This window comes from Pelobates fuscus, chromosome 7 (assembly GCF_036172605.1).
Source record: "Pelobates fuscus isolate aPelFus1 chromosome 7, aPelFus1.pri, whole genome shotgun sequence".
Lineage (NCBI taxonomy): Eukaryota > Metazoa > Chordata > Amphibia > Anura > Pelobatidae > Pelobates > Pelobates fuscus.
The window spans coordinates 19,632,584-19,650,030 of NC_086323.1; positions in this window are offsets into that span (position 1 = coordinate 19,632,584).

Here is a 17,447-nt window from a genome sequence, read left to right on the forward strand (position 1 = left end):
CAGTTTTGTGCAGATTGGACCTCCAGTAAATCAGCGGTACAATTGCCGACTCGTCAAGTATAAAAACACGCCATGCGCGGGGCGTGGCTTGGAAGCCGAAGAAGATGGCGGCGTAAACCCCGAGCTCCCGACAAGGCACCGCATATTTCCTCGCCTACAGCACCTTATTACCCCGAAAATGGGTAAATCTCACAGGGCATCTAGTACCCCCAAACCTGCTGACAACCCCAGAGGCTCCACGCACCCATCCATGCGGCAATTCCTGGTCCCCCCGCCGGACTTAGACTCACAAGCCTCCACAGACTCCACGGCCTCAGAAGGCCTCCTCCGACCAGCGCCGCGTGCAGCCGACACCCAGCCGGAGACACTGACAACCGGCCCCGAGACAATGCAGCCGGAATGGCTTGCCATCCTGCACAACCTGCCCACCAAACAGGATCTAAAAACAGCCAACGACGAACTACGAAACTCTATCACCGCGGAGCTCCAGGCCATGCGAGAAGAATGCAGCGGCCTCCGCCAGAGGGTGTCCCATCTCGAAGCGGAATGCGACCACATGGCGTCGGCGCAATCTGCCAACACGGACATCCTAAAGACCAGAACGCTCCAATTACAACAAATTGCAATCCACCTGGAAGACTTGGATAATCGGGGCAGAAGAAATAACATCAGGATCCGTGGGGTGCCGGAGGAACATGATGATACCACCCCGGTACTGCAAACTATCACAGGTATTTTAATACCCTCCTAGGCCGCCCCACAAAGCTTCCCATAGACATGGCCAGGGCCCACAGAGCTCTCAGACCACGGGGCCCAGCTGGGAGTACACCTAGAGACATTATCTGTTGCATAACCGATTTTCAACTAAAAGAAGACATCCTCCGGAAGGCACGGGAGGCTGGTAAGGTGCACGTGGAGGGGTCGGAGGTGCAACTATACCCAGACCTCTCGCCCGCCACGCTGGCATACAGACGGGCCTTACGCCCCTTCACCAGGCAGCTACAGGCGAACAAGATACGCTACCGCTGGCGTTTTCCGACCGGGCTCCAGGTCCACACACCTAGAGGCCCGCTAGACATCAGAGAGAGAGCAGATCTAGACGAGGTGGCAAGGGAACTCCAAATTGCACCGGCACAACTACAATGGCCGGACCCACTGGCACTATACTCGTTAACACATGGACAGGAGAGCCAGGCCAAAGAGAGGCCCACACCGAGAAACACCCGCCAACGAGCGCTAGGCCCACGAGGCCAATAACCAGGAGGCACCAAGGCAAAGAACCCCTACCACCGCACACACACGGCACGAGACACTATAACACGAGACATTACATCCCGAAACCACTCAGGAGGAAACCCAACTCTTTTGCAAGAACCGAACTAGCTCACGGAACCCGACCCATGAGACGGCCAAGCTGTGGCACATACCCTGCCCAGACTCTAACCCGCACTTGCTCATTCAAGACGGACCCCACAAACCAACCACCACGTTAACAACCCCGCTGGGACAGGGTGATCCACTATGGACATAGCACCAGAGGACTCTACCCCAACCCCGGTGGACACCTCTGCCCACCCAAGCCGAGGACCGACCAGAAATGTCCGGAGACACTGCTCCTAGAGCAGGCCACAGAACTGATCGCGCTATAGCGCAATAGACTGTCGTAGTCACTATCAAACGCAAGTACACAGCCTTAACGGCTGCACTAATGTCTGGGAGGTTTGGAGGGATGACCGGGTTGGGATACTGGATACATCAGGGCCACACTAGCTCACTTGAGCGAGGATCTGAGGGCAGTAGTGGGGTGACAGACCGACCCGGGCAACCGCACCCCCAACGGACCTGTGACGACCTACCCAGGAGCAGGCGGGGAGGCGGGGGCCCGGCTCGCTCGGAAACCCCACAGGGAACACACACACAGGACCACACATCTACACTCTACTTATAATGGACCGCGACAAGGGGACAGAGGGAAACATACAAGCGGGCTGGGGAGACACGCTAGGACTAACCACCCTCCCCCCACGCTGCAACGCCACAGACAAAACGGGAAGGGAAGATCAGACACGATAATAATATACCACGGTCACAGAACTGCTATCGGAAAGCGGAGCCCAACTCCTGACCACCGAACACGACACACATAGACACAGGGGATACTGCCAATCTATGATGCCGACTGGGGATAATAGGTTGTATTAGGCAAGTTGATAATTGTCGAATGTTGATAGAAATGCAATGTCACATGTTAAACTTGCTCGGCGGACACCCTATCACCATGCATGATGCACCTAAATAGAGGGCACTGATACCGCCTATTTGTCTCATCACTAGGGGACTACAAGTTATCCTTAGCAAATTGTTACCTGTTGGATGATGTCTGCTATGCAATGTTACATGAGTTAAATGTTATAAATGTTATACAGATGCTCAGACGTCCTAGGCGAGGACGCACCAAACCCGACCTAACACCGGACCGAGCCTTGAAGGGAAGATGCAGGGGACTGTCGTGACTGGACCACCCAGACCCGAAAGTAACGACAGGACAGGTAACCCAGGACTGACGACCTAGGGAAACCACGACCCGCTGAGAGACTTCAGCCTTCCTCCCACTACCCCAAGGGACTGGCGACGTGCCCAAGTGGACGAGACCCAGAGCCGGGGCCAGGCTCCCACCTCGGACCCACTTGGTCGCCCTCACCCTACCGCCACTGAGCGAAGTACCCTCCCCCCCCTCCCCCCACTGACCCCACCTCCCCCCCCCATCCCACGCACAGGTCAGACCGCGACAACTCGCAATCCACACAGACTAACCGGACCGACGACTCACAGACAGAAAGGCATGTCACTCACGCCAGCCGACCTCAAAATCCTATCCATAAATGTAAGAGGGCTAAACAAGCCCGAAAAGAGATCGACAGCACTCAAAGAATTCCACGCCTCTAGGGCCTCCATAGTCTACATACAGGAAACACACTTTAGGGAAGGGGTGAGACCTAAACTACAAGATCACCGATACCCCATGGGCTATTTCAGTGACTATCACGGCGGCAAAACAAGGGGGGTAGCGATCCTACTCCACAAAGGGCTCCCCTTCCAGGAAAAGGAGGCTAAGACTGACCCGGAAGGAAGGTTCGTCTTCCTGAAAGGCACGATAGCGGGACAAACCTACACTCTAGCTAACGTTTACGCCCCGAATAGGAGACACCACCAGTTCCTGGCGAAGATCCTACGCACACTCACAAAATTTACCGAAGGCATACTGATCCTGGGAGGTGACTTCAACTTAGCACTAGACCCGAGATGGGACACATCATCGGGAACCTCGCACATCCCAACACAACAACTGACAGCACTAAAATCACAGCTCACCAAACACAAACTGGTAGACTGCTGGAGGGCCTACCACCCGGATGAGAGGGATTACACCTTCCACTCACACCCACACAACTCATACACTAGAATAGATTACTTTTTCATGCAGCAATACCACCTCCCACTCACCAAACACGCCGAAATAGGCACGGCGACATGGTCAGATCACGCCCCAGTAACACTCACGATAACTTCACCCCTGTTTAGACCCAAGGAAGCCAGGTGGCGCCTGAACGAACACCTCCTCACGGTCCCAGATATCAAGTCAGACATTGGGAAAGTCATGCGAGAATACTTCACCCTCAACGTACCATCCCAAACGACCCCCACGATCACCTGGGAAGCCCACAAAAGCTTAGTAAGGGGCCACTTCATTCAGAAAAGTGCCCACCTTAAAAAACAAAGAGAGGCCGCCATGACATCGATACTAACAGACATACACAAACTAGACACCCTAAATAAAAACAACCAAACGGACAAACAGCTAAGCGAACTACTCGCATTACGCAGGGAGCTATCCACACTACTACAAGCGAAGCACCATAGAGACGCGAGACGCCACAAAACGTTCTTCTCCCTACACGGTAACAAAAGCGGCAGACTTCTGGCCCGCATGCTGACAAAACGTAGACAATTGACCTACATAGACCGAATTAGAGATACCAATGACACGCTCCAACGCCACCCCTCAAAGATCCAAGAAGCGATAAGAGCTTACTATGCGAAGCTCTACACGCTCCCGAGACCACAGACACAACCAGCACACAAACGCCTCCTGGATACTATCAACGAATACCTAGACACACACACACGCTACCCACACTAGATAAGACCACCGCGGACCACCTAGACGGCGAGATCACCCCAGAGGAATTGGCCATGGCAATCAAGCAGACAAAACCAGGTAGAAGCCCGGGCCCAGACGGCCTACCCTTATGCTACTACAAGACATTTGCAGAAATACTGTACACCCCTCTCCTAGACACGTTCAACGCAATAAAAGAGGGACACCAGTTTACCAAGCAATCCCTAGAGGCACACATCACCATCATCCCCAAGGAAGGGAGAGACAGCGAACACTGTAGTAATTATCGACCCATCTCACTCATAAACAGCGATCTAAAACTACTGGCCAAAATATTGGCTAATAGACTACAAACCCACATACCCACACTGGTACACCCGGACCAAGTGGGGTTTGTGGGGGGAGAGAAGCCCGAGATAACACCATCCGCACCCTCTCCCTGATACACGCCCACAAACGGCGACCGGAGGGCCTTCTCCTGCTGTCTACGGATGCGGAGAAGGCCTTCGACAGAGTAAACTGGACCTACCTCTTCCAGACCCTCACACGCACAGGACTAGGCCCGGGTATTATGGGGTGGATAAGAGCGCTGTACACACTACCGTCGGCCCGAGTAGTGGTCAATGGAGCACTGACAGCACCATTTGACATACACAATGGCACCCGCCAGGGCTGCCCCCTATCGCCAATGCTCTTTGCCCTCGCCCTCGAGCCGTTCTTGGTGGCCATCAGAAACAACCCAGACATCAGCGGAATATCCTTAGGAAAAACACACCACAAAATAGCCGCATATGCCGACGACCTACTATTCTATGTTACTAATCCCGAAATAACACTCCCTAATATTCTTAAGGCCTTCCAAGAATTTGGCAGAATCTCCAACCTAAAGATTAATTTTACAAAATCCTCCATACTAAACATTTCGGTACCCTCACAGAGGGAACGGCCATTACGCCAACACTTTACACTACAATGGGCGAACCAAAAGATCAAATATTTGGGAATCTGGTTAACGCGAACTGGCGGGGACATGTACAGGGAAAACTTTGTCCCTATCCACACTAAATTCCGTGAGGAAATGCGAGAATGGGCATACCCACACATCTCCTGGTTGGGGAGAATTCAGGTAGTCAAGATGAACTTCCTCCCCCGGCTACTATACTTATTTCAGACCATCCCCATGATAGTCCCACGCGCATTCTTCACCTCACTGCGGACAGCCGTGGGTCAATATGTGTGGAATGGTAAAAGACCCAGACTAAAACATACACTTTTGACACAACCCAAGAATAAAGGGGGACTAGCCCTACCAGACTTCTTCCTTTACTATAAGGCATGCCATCTCCTACGGATCATTGAGTGGACTAAAACTGGGACACGTAAACTGTGGAAGCAGGTAGAGACGCACATGATAGGGACTCCCGTCGCGGCCCTGCCGTGGCTACCCCCAAGACCACAGACGAAGGGGACGGAAGACCCCACATACACAAGAGCCACCCTTCAGGAATGGCATCGCGCCAAGGGTAGGCACAGCCTGACGACATACCCATCACCCCTACTCCCACTGACACACAATCCAGCTTTCCCCCCAGGATCAGACCCGAAAGCATTTCGATCACTGATCCAGGACCCCATACCTAGACTCCGACATGTTTACTCGGCCAGGGGCCTCAGCTCACTTAATGAGCTGAGAGCGACCACGGAACACACACTCCTCATGCGCCTGAAACACAGACAAATACAGAGCTATATGCCACCCTCCCACAAGGGGAGATACTAGCGCGCCCCCTCACAGCCTTCGAAGAAATCAGCCTGAACCCAGACCCAATAGCCCATGGGGTATCTGTCATCTACACTATGCTCCTGTCACAAACACCAGTGGCACAACCGAACTTCAAAGGGAAATGGGAACAAGCTCTAAACCGCACTTTTACTGACACAGAATGGGAAAAAATCTGCTATCTGACACACCACTGCTCCAACTACAGCAAAACGCAAGAGACGGCATATATACTACTGACTAGATGGTACCGCACCCCAGCGACACTAAACGCTATAACACCAGACCAATCCCCACTATGTTGGAGATGTAGTAGGGCGAGGGGAACACTGCTACACATTTGGTGGGAGTGCGACAAAATAGCCCCGTTCTGGCAGGGCATACACGCAATGACGAAACAATTTTCCGACGACCCCCCCCCCATGGGCCCGGCTGAAATGCTACTACACCACACTAGAGTACCCCGATCCAAATACAAAAGAGCAATGACGATACGCATCCTCAACACAGCCAAAGCAATCATCCCACAATACTGGAAAACACCAGTGACACCATCACTAGAGTTATGGTTCACACAAATGGAGGAACTGAGGTCCCAGGAAGACCTCTATCACTCAGCCAAAGACACACACCAATCATATCTCAACACCTGGACCCACTGGCTACTGACGACAGCAACTCCGGACTTTAGAGACCGGCTAAGATACTACTCATGTGACTTGTTTTTATCTCGTCACAATGTGAACAGAACTTAGGTTGATGCGATCAGGGTATTTTCCGCCGCCATGTTGAAGAGTCTTAAAATAAAGAAAAGGCTCACTCTGCGTCAAAGGATTTATTTCTGATCTCAACTAATGCTCTGATATTAAAATACGTTATATTAAGCATCAGGTTATTGCAAAGCGAGCCTACAAAAATGCGGTTTGTAAATCCGATGATGGGGTAGTGGTTAATTTCCTATTTTACATGAGAATCTGGGATAATTCTGCAAAGGGTAAATGGAAGCTTTATAGCAGTATATACAAGTACATAAGTAAGTAGACAGACAGACAGATAGATAGACAGACAGATACAAACACCATTTTGAAGTAAGTGCGGGATTAAAAGACCTCTTCCACAGATATACCCCCAATGAATACATGCATGCATACCCCCAATGAATACATGCATGCATATTTTTATGTATGTTTTCATTGGGAGTATGACTGCAGCCTTTGTAAGCCCCCCACTTTCAGTCTCTTTACAGGGAAATAACCAATCAGGGGCTTCTCATTAAGAAGCCTCTTACTTGGTCTCCACGTGCATGCGCACACTTCTGAGGAGTTGGTCTGAAGTCTGTGAGGGAAGGATGGGAAGACAGGCACACTCACGTAGAGCATGTGTGTCACTTCTGTTAGCTCAGGGAGGATTTATCTAGTTAATTTATAAAAGCTGAAGTGCTTTTGGGGTGTGGAGTGGTCTATTTATTCCTAAGTGGCAGTGAATTGAGCAGTTAAACTCCAGAGGCATTATCTATACATCAACACTGCTCCATTAAGCTAAAGTTGTTTTGGTGACTATAGTGTCCTTTTAATCTTTTAATGGTTCAAATAACATATTTTAAAGAGATGCTTAACAAACAATGTACCCCACAATATGCTCTAATACTTGATGTTGTTTACTCGATGGTAAATCATTTTGATATCAATATTAAAATCAAATATTTTTGTTACCGGATTAGTTTATACGTTTTCTGAGCTCAGACCTGACAAACATTGACAGCAGTGAGCAAGAACTCCATATTTTTCAATAGGCGAGGTGGGGGAGATGAGGAATACAGAAAAATATTGAAAACTTTGCAAATTTAAACATGCAAAAAATATTGAGCTCATATATAGGCCATAAATGGTAAACTGCAATAAAGCAGTTCAGGTGTCTAGAGTGTTCCTTTAAATGTTTTGCAGTTTTATTCTTCTTTAATTAATACACACCATCAATTTTATGCTTGTTTTTAAAAAGATGCTACACTATACTGATTGCCTTTATCTAACCATCTAGTGTATGTTTCATTTAATACTGTCACTTTGGCTCTGTTCCCCGTTGAGTGGTGCTGGGATTAAGGTTGATGCTTCATGCAGACAGGACAATGACCATGTGCTTTTTTTACATGCAGGGCATCACTCTTTCTCGCAGACCTCAGAAACTCCCAGACAGACCTCTGCATGTCCCCATATAGTGTGTGGAAAAGCCGTTTCAATTAATCCGAACTGATACGAGAAGTGTTGTGGGTGAAATAAATCTTTCTTATACCATTGGAATTGGGTCTTCTTTCATCCCTGGCACGGAACGCCCACCCACCACCGAGATAAAGAAAGACTCATTCGTTATCTGTGATATCTTTGCAGAGGCGAACTCAACTAATGGAACAGAAAACTAATTTCCTGAATACAGTCATCCCTGAAATTCAAACTCTTAAATGGAAAAAAAAAACTATGAGTTCTTTACAGTTTGACTGGCATTTTATAAAATGGAGAAAAAGTTGACGGATTCTATTGTCTGCTTATTTTAACCCCTTCCAGTTCTCCGTAACTGATTTCATACTCTGTGACAGTGAAGGACAGGTAAAACTAGTGGAGTTGTGTTCCTTGGAGCTTAGCACAGAATTAAGTTTAGTGGTTTTCTCTTTAGAATTCAGGGCTTGGGAGGAAGACAGCTGATGTCTCCAAGAGACTAAACTCATCAAACTTCACAAGGGATTCCACAAGGTTTGCCAAGTGCTGCATTCTGATTGGCTGGAAATACATGTTGACCATTAAATTGCAGTGGGAGCTATACTGGTTGCTGAAGGGGCATTTAAATTAATTTGTCTTACAGGAAAGTTTTATTTATGACTTTTTGTGCAGCTGTTTTTGGAATTAAAGAGACACTCCGGGCACCAGTACAACTTTAATACATGTGATAGATTTTGGTCTTGTTAATATGTTGTATTTTTTTTGCATGATGAAATCTTTATAGTTATTGCACAAAATAAATAAGTGTTTTGCAAAATGTTGCACCATAAGCCTGCTGTTTTTAATTTGTGCAGACAGTCAGAGAAACTAAAAACTGGTAGTGACATTCTTACTATATAGCCACCTGTGTGTCCTCTCCTTCTAACGCAGGTTGTTTTGTTGTTCAGATCATTCAGTACTGTCAGTGGCTGAGTTGTGTACATACATTTATGATAAGGAAGTCTTTTTATGTAATGAAAGGAGCAGACTTAAGGTGCAGCATTCTGCAAGACATTTATTCATTTTTTTATGCAAAATGATAAAGATTTTAGCATGCAAAAAATACAGCATATTAATGAGGTCAAAACCTAACAAATGTATTAAAGTAGTATTAATGCCTAGAGTGTCCTTTAAGACTCCAAGCAGACACTCCAAGCAATGTAGCCAGTGAATTTCCTCACACAGAATGTGGTACCATGAGCTCCGGCTTCCCTGCACATTGCAAAAATTACTACAGTTATGAGACCACTCCACTGTACAAACACACCATAGAGCCTCATTCATGTTTATTCGAAGGGAGGGCAGGACTAACTGAGGTTTCCGACACTTCCTGCTCTGTTGGGGATTCATTGCCGAAGCTACATTTCTTCGAGGATTTTCAGCAAATGCAAGAATGCCAAATGTAAGTGGATTTTTTGTAATCATTATTGTTATCGGGTGGTGGACTCTCTTCCACAATCTCCTCAGGCTTGTCTTCAATTTCCTCCTGATCTAGACTAAAGCCTACAGCTGCCGTGCTGAGAGTAAGACTAAAATGGCCACTACTGACAGCAGAGAATGGGGTCACTTGCTCGATTTCCTCTTTTACCAGACTACTTTGGACAATGGAGAATGTATACTACCCCTCCAGAGTCTCTTTCCACTGATGATGTTGGTGGACGTAGTAGTGTTGTGTAGTGATGGCAATTACTAGGCCTGCACTCTCTCTTGATTACCTCCTAGAATGTCTATATGGACTTGGAAGAGGGCAACCACTCAGATTGTTATGAACCTATACTAATACTCTAGAACAGGCATGTACAACCTGTGGCCCCGCAGATGTTTCAAACTACAACTGTCATGATACTATGAATGAAACAGACAGCCAGGGAACAATGGCAGATAGCCAGGGAATCATGGGAGTTGTTGTTCAAAACATCTGGGGGGCCACAGGTTGTGCAGGCCTGCTCTAGGACCAAGCATGAATGATCACAGTGGGGAAACTGCCAGTCGTCTAATAAATGGTGGCCTGGCACTAACAGTGATGCAAGTGATTTTGGAATGTGAATTTTAAAATGAGTAGCTATAACAGCTGCTTGATAACCTCCGATCCCCTCCTAACCCTACTACTTTTGATCAAACAGTATAATTCAGCACCTACTACTTAATTTTCCCGCAGTGGTCTCCATTTATGGAGGTGGATTTAGACAACAACAGAACAAAAAAATAGGTAGTGGGTAACAGACCAGATAACTGAACCGGATGGAACAGTCACTAGCACTGAACCAGGTGGGACAGTCACAGTCTGGCCCCGCTTGTCCTATTGTACCGCAAGGAGACTCCAGGGGTCTCCAGGGGCTTAACCCCTAAACTAGATAAATGCAGAACAGAAAGAAACAATTGCTAAGGGTCTCAAACTAAAGCAAGTAATGAGACCCTAGGCATACCTGGATATACGTATAGTAAATTGGAAAAATCAAGATGTATACAAAATACTGATAGCTGTATCCCCCAGGCCAGGGAGGAAAGTGCTACAAAAGTAGTGAATAAATAAATAAAATAAAGTATATACAACAGATTCAGTCTCTACTGTCTGATAGGTCTGGGATATAGGCAAAGTGCAGAGGACTATTATGGGATAGAGGGAAAAAATAAATAAATAAAAAATCCTTTAATGTTAATTATTAAATGAATATATCCATATCCCTGCCCCTAATGCCTACCCAGCCATGTATATATAACCATCTCCTGCTAAAAGCTAGGGCTTAGACCTAATATTAGATATAGTATAGGTCCTCAGCTCCCTAGCAAAAATACAGTTAAATAAAAGAAAATATTCAAAAAATAACCAATAAAAAATTAAACAATAAAAAATTGAACTGTATCACCAGAGTAATGCAAGCAGGAAATAAAGCAATAAAGGGAGAGATAAATGTAGGACAGAATAAGAGGTCAGTGCTAAATGCACTGACAAATGCTTTATAAAGCCTCTCTCCCTTTTCAGCTAACTAGACAGACATGGTAGAGAAAGAAAAAATCAAAACAAATCAAAAGTGGTGATTTAGAGCGTAATCAAAAGTGCTCCACACCCAGAGTGTTTAGTCAGTGCCCATGTGAGAAACAAAGAAAAGTTAATGCTAAGAAACGCCCAACGCGCGGCTATGGGGACGGCATGGGCCCCCTCATATGCCAATCTCCACCTAGGATGGTGGGAAAGAACCATGGTTTTTAACACCCAGATGCAGAAATATACCCAACACATCAAAGTTTGGAAGAGATACATTGATGACGTCCTGTTGATTTGGACGGACACCATTGACCTCTTCCAAGAATTTGTGATGACTTTGAACTTAAATGACATCAACTTGAAACTAACAAGTGAAGTAGGGGGTAATAAAATCAATTTTCTGGATATCACTATTACAATGACAGAAGATGGTCATCTTACATCTACGCTATTCAGAAAACCTACAGCGACTAATAACCTACTTAATTGGGAGAGCTATCATCCCCCACCTCTTAAAAGAGGTATACCTATTGGTCAATACTTACGTCTTCGACGGAACTGCTCCAATGTGGAGGATTTTAAGCTAAAGGCTAAGACCCTTCGGAGCCAGTTCAAACAGAAAGGGTACCCGAATAAATGCATAAAGTATGCTTATAAACGGGCATTACTGGTAGATCGAAATGACCTCCTTTCAGAGGACAGTAATCGCAAAACATCACAGGATGTGATTAGGTGCATTGGGAGTTATGATGCGGGCTGGAACCAAATCATAAAGATCTTGGAAAGATTTTGGCCCCTCCTACATCAGGATCCCCATATACATAAAGTAATCACTCCCCATGCTTCTGTTACTGCAAGAAGAGGGCAAAACCTAAAGGATTTATTAGTCCCCAGCCACCTTAAGAGTACCCCTCAGAATCCCACTTGGCTTAAGTCCTCAGTGGTAGGCACCTACCAGTGTGGGAGGTGCAAGGCCTGCCACTTTATACATCGTCCATCTAAAACCTTTACAGACTCCTCCAACTCTCAGGAGTTTAAGGTGAAAAACTTTTTTAATTGTCAGACAAAAGGCGTAGTCTACCTACTTACATGCTCCTGTAAAAAACTTTACGTAGGTAAAACCTCCCGGATGCTCAAATTGAGAATAAGAGAACACGTGAATTCAGTGGACCCTAGGAGACTGATAGACACACCAGTCTCCAAACATCTCAAACTACACCATAGGGGGTCCTCAGATGGGATCAGGTTTTGTGGTTTGGAAAAGGTTACATTGGGACCAAGGGGTGGAGATCTGGATAAAAAACTCTTACAAAGAGAGAGTTTTTGGATCTATAAACTCAAGACACTCTCACCCCTTGGTCTCAACGAGGGCTTCTCATATACCTCCTTTATCGCAGATTAAGACCTTTAGTCCCTTTTGTAAATATTGTAATTATGTAAATATTTAAGATACACCTCATACACACTTATTATTTTGTATAGCACTTTTGGATTTCTTTACTATTTTTCATTATCTGGATGCTGTTGACCTCCTCTCTAGCCCATACCCTTATCTCGTATCATAAGCCCCAAGATATCTTACACTGTATGGCTTAAGACACTCTGTTTTCCTCCATCATCCTATAAGCATACCCCTCTTCAGGATACTGTCCCTTTAAATACATCTATACCGAAGATGCATACAGTAGTATGAATCCTGGAGTGGGTCATAATTGCCTCCCAGGCAATATTGCACCTCCAATGTAATAGACGTCTCATTGGAGGTCCATTTACCCTGGGAAACCTATATGAGATACACTCCATTTCTACGCTGGACTTTGGGAATGTTCACTTAGCCGGTGTTGTAGATATATATGTGTGACTAGATCCTATCAGATGACTAAGTTTCATATGGATCATTATACCCCGGGCTTGATTTATTACCACTTATATAGTGAGAGTCCAATGGACATTCTACACACATTTATAGGAGACTAGATTCTGTTTAGACTCTCCATTGGATGGCTGGCTGTGAGTTGTAGGGGTCGGTGGCCCCTTCGAATTATGGTCATATATCGCCTCATATTGCAGCCGTCTAGGAGTGACATACGCTGGTTTGTGGTTTGGAATCGTGAACTGTGACTTTATGTGGGCGACTGCCTGGGAGTTATAGGAGTGGTAGTCCTCCTAGTTGATATCCATCATGTGGAGAGGATCGGCAGAGCTTCCAAGATACTCAGGGGGCGTGTTATACATCCACACACTACCTGCCGATCAAAGGAGCCCCACGTGGGGCTGAACCAATCATATGAGCTCTTAATAACACCAATCCGCTTCTTCGAGGCAGCGGTCATGTGACACCCCACCCGGCATGGAATGCCGATAACAAGTGGATACATCAAGGTAACTTTGGAACACCTGAGGGTTTTTTTTCCCCGATCCGGTTAATTGGCTAAAGTATTTTGTGAATTTGGGCGCATTTTATATTTAAGGGAGGTTAGTGACCACATTCTTTTGGTCCCTGACGAAGGTGCATGACATAGGCACCGAAACGCGCGTTGGGCGTTTCTTAGCATTAACTTTTCTTTGTTTCTCACATGGGCACTGACTAAACACTCTGGGTGTGGAGCACTTTTGATTATGCTCTAAATCACCACTTTTGATTTGTTTTGATTTTTTCTTTCTCTACCATGTCTGTCTAGTTAGCTGAAAAGGGAGAGAGGCTTTATAAAGCATTTGTCAGTGCATTTAGCACTGACCTCTTATTCTGTCCTACATTTATCTCTCCCTTTATTGCTTTATTTCCTGCTTGCATTACTCTGGTGATACAGTTCAATTTTTTATTGTTTAATTTTTTATTGGTTATTTTTTGAATATTTTCTTTTATTTAACTGTATTTTTGCTAGGGAGCTGAGGACCTATACTATATCTAATATTAGGTCTAAGCCCTAGCGTTTAGCAGGAGATGGTTATATATACATGGCTGGGTAGGCATTAGGGGCAGGGATATGGATATATTCATTTAATAATTAACATTAAAGGATTTTTTATTTATTTATTTTTTTCCCTCTATCCCATAATAGTCCTCTGCACTTTGCCTATATCCCAGACCTATCAGACAGTAGAGACTGAATCTGTTGTATATACTTTATTTTATTTATTTATTCACTACTTTTGTAGCACTTTCCTCCCTGGCCTGGGGGATACAGCTATCAGTATTTTGTATACATCTTGATTTTTCCAATTTACTATACGTATATCCAGGTATGCCTAGGGTCTCATTACTTGCTTTAGTTTGAGACCCTTAGCAATTGTTTCTTTCTGTTCTGCATGGATTTAGACAACTACTACTACTGCTTGTGGTGGACCCTGTCCTACTGCTTGACATGCCTGTGGCTGATGCTTTAGAAGATGTTGAAACTCCACCTGTCGCTGCTCTACACGTTGGAAGCTGACCTGCAGACAAGGGGGGTCTGCAGGTCAGCATCCAACGTGTAGAGCAGCAGCAGGTGGAGTTTGAGGGGAAGGCTTTCCTTCCTAGGTGGTGGAACAGAGGCAGTAGTGTTTATTTGACATTCATTAAATTCATGACAAGAAGCAGACACAGACTGGTTATTGGTAGTGGCAGTGTTGATGGTAGTGTTGTGGGCAAATGCAAATATTACAAGTTTTAGAATAAAAAGTTGTATTCTTAAACTGTTAACTTTGTCTTTAAGAGATTTTGCAAACTGACAAGTTGTTAGAACTTATCTATTCTTATCAATCTGACGTCTTACCCAATAAATACATAAAATGTTTAGAACACTCTGCTATAGTATGCAGATACCAGGAGCTAACCTATGATGTTGGCTGGGTATGGTAGAAGGTACAAGTATAAAAATTACAGGTATATAAATGCGTGCTATGCCTTTAAGATAAAATAAATGTGTGCTGTGCCTTTAAGAAAACTAACATAGTATGTGTGGCAGGTCTAGTGGCAGAGATAAAATAAAAACGGAGGGAAAAGGTGGTAGAATGATATTAAAAACAAAAGATGAATCGAATAAGCAACAGATAAAAACAGAGAGAAAAAAAGGGGGGAAAAAATAAAAAATATATTAATGCAAGAATGATAATAAAAATAGAAATAAATAAATGATAAAAATGCAGCCGATGATATGTGCAGTGCAAATATCTCTATCCCTGATATAAAACAGGGTAGTTGATATCCGCTCCAAATAATATACTTTGTATATTTCAAAGATGCGATTCAAATGTTTAAAAGTATAATAGCAGTACAGTATAAGGAACTGGATGCTAGGGTAATACAGAAAATGTATCACTAGAAATAGAAAGCAATGGTACAAACTGGATGTATATAACATAAACCAGTTTATTGATAAAAAGATAAAAATATAAAAATATAATTCAGGAACAGTTCATACAGTTGTTACCAGTCTAATGAGGCTCAGAAAAGTGCAGATACCCTTGGATTTGGCTGGGATTGATGTGGATTGACTTCGGCCGATGAGCTTTAGAAATCCTTCTGCCGGTGAGGACGGCGGGCTTCTCTGTGTGCGTCCCGATAAGAATCTCTCTCCGGGGGACGTGCTCTGCAAACGGCTCCACTCAGCAAATGCGCCAAAGGTCCTGTGCGAATACGGTTCTCTGCTGGTAACCACTCAGTATGCTGGAACTCAGTCCTGATGAATCACTGTGTCTTGCCTAACGCGTTTCGTAGGAGAGTGCCCTACTTCTTCAGAGACGGGATGTGGGCACTCTCCTACGAAACGCTTTAGACAAGACACAGTGATTCATCAGGACTGAGTTCCAGCATACTGAGTGGTTACCAGCAGAGAACCGTATTCGCACAGGACCTTTGGCGCATTTGCTGAGTGGAGCCGTTTGCAGAGCACGTCCCCCGGAGAGAGATTCTTATCGGGACGCACACAGAGAAGCCCGCCGTCCTCACCGGCAGCAGGATTTCTAATCAGCTCATCGGCCGAAGTCAATCCACATCAATCCCAGCCAAATCCAAGGGTTTCTGCACTTTTCTGAGCCTCATTAGACTGGTAACAACTGTATGAACTGTTCCTGAATTATATTTTTATATTTTTATCTTTTTATCAATAAACTGGTTTATGTTATATACATCCAGTTTGTACCATTGCTTTCTATTTCTAGTGATACATTTTCTGTATTACCCTAGCATCCAGTTCCTTATACTGTACTGCTATTATACTTTTAAACATTTGAATCGCATCTTTGAAATATACAAAGTATATTATTTGGAGCGGATATCAACTACCCTGTTTTATATCAGGGATAGAGATATTTGCACTGCACATATCATCGGCTGCATTTTTATCATTTATTTATTTCTATTTTTATTATCATTCTTGCATTAATATATTTTTTATTTTTTCCCCCCTTTTTTTCTCTCTGTTTTTATCTGTTGCTTATTCGATTCATCTTTTGTTTCTAATATCATTCTACCACCTTTTCCCTCCGTTTTTATTTTATCTCTGCCACTAGACCTGCCACACATACTATGTTAGTTTTCTTAAAGGCACAGCACACATTTCTTTTATCTTAAAGGCATAGCACGCATTTATATACCTGTAATTTTTATACTTGTACCTTCTACCATACCCAGCCAACATCATAGGTTAGCTCCTGGTATCTGCATACTATAGCAGAGTGTTCTATTTATGTATAGGTTTTAGTGAATCCCTATTTTCCAGTTTTTGAGCGACCTACTGTTAGTCAGACTCCCTCTCCCCTGGGCATTACATTAGGTATACCAGAACTATTTATTCACATAAAATGTTTAGACTTTAAGACACCATTTTGTCCTAGATTAATGCAACAACATGTTTCAAGGCTATGCCTACGTCAACATAACTTCTAGTCCAAATAAAGATTAAGGTTTACGCCATCTTGTCCTAGATTAATGCAATAACAAGGTTCAAGGCTTTGTATACATCATTACCTTAACATTCAGCCCACACATAGATAAGATGTCTAGGTCATGACAGGTATCCAAGTTATGGTCTTGTATCTTTGCCAAGTTAAGGTAGGTCCTAAAATGAACACCTAAGGTATAAATGTGTACTTGTTAATGCTGGGACACAGAGGAGGGATTTTGGAGACAGAGACGCTGCCCCATTTTATCATGACTGACAGGTTGACATGTTCAGGAGGGTATGTTATTCTATTTTAATGATGTTGCAAGCATATAGTTTAATCTTATAAACTCTGCTATAAATCATTCTAATGGATTTTATATGTCTA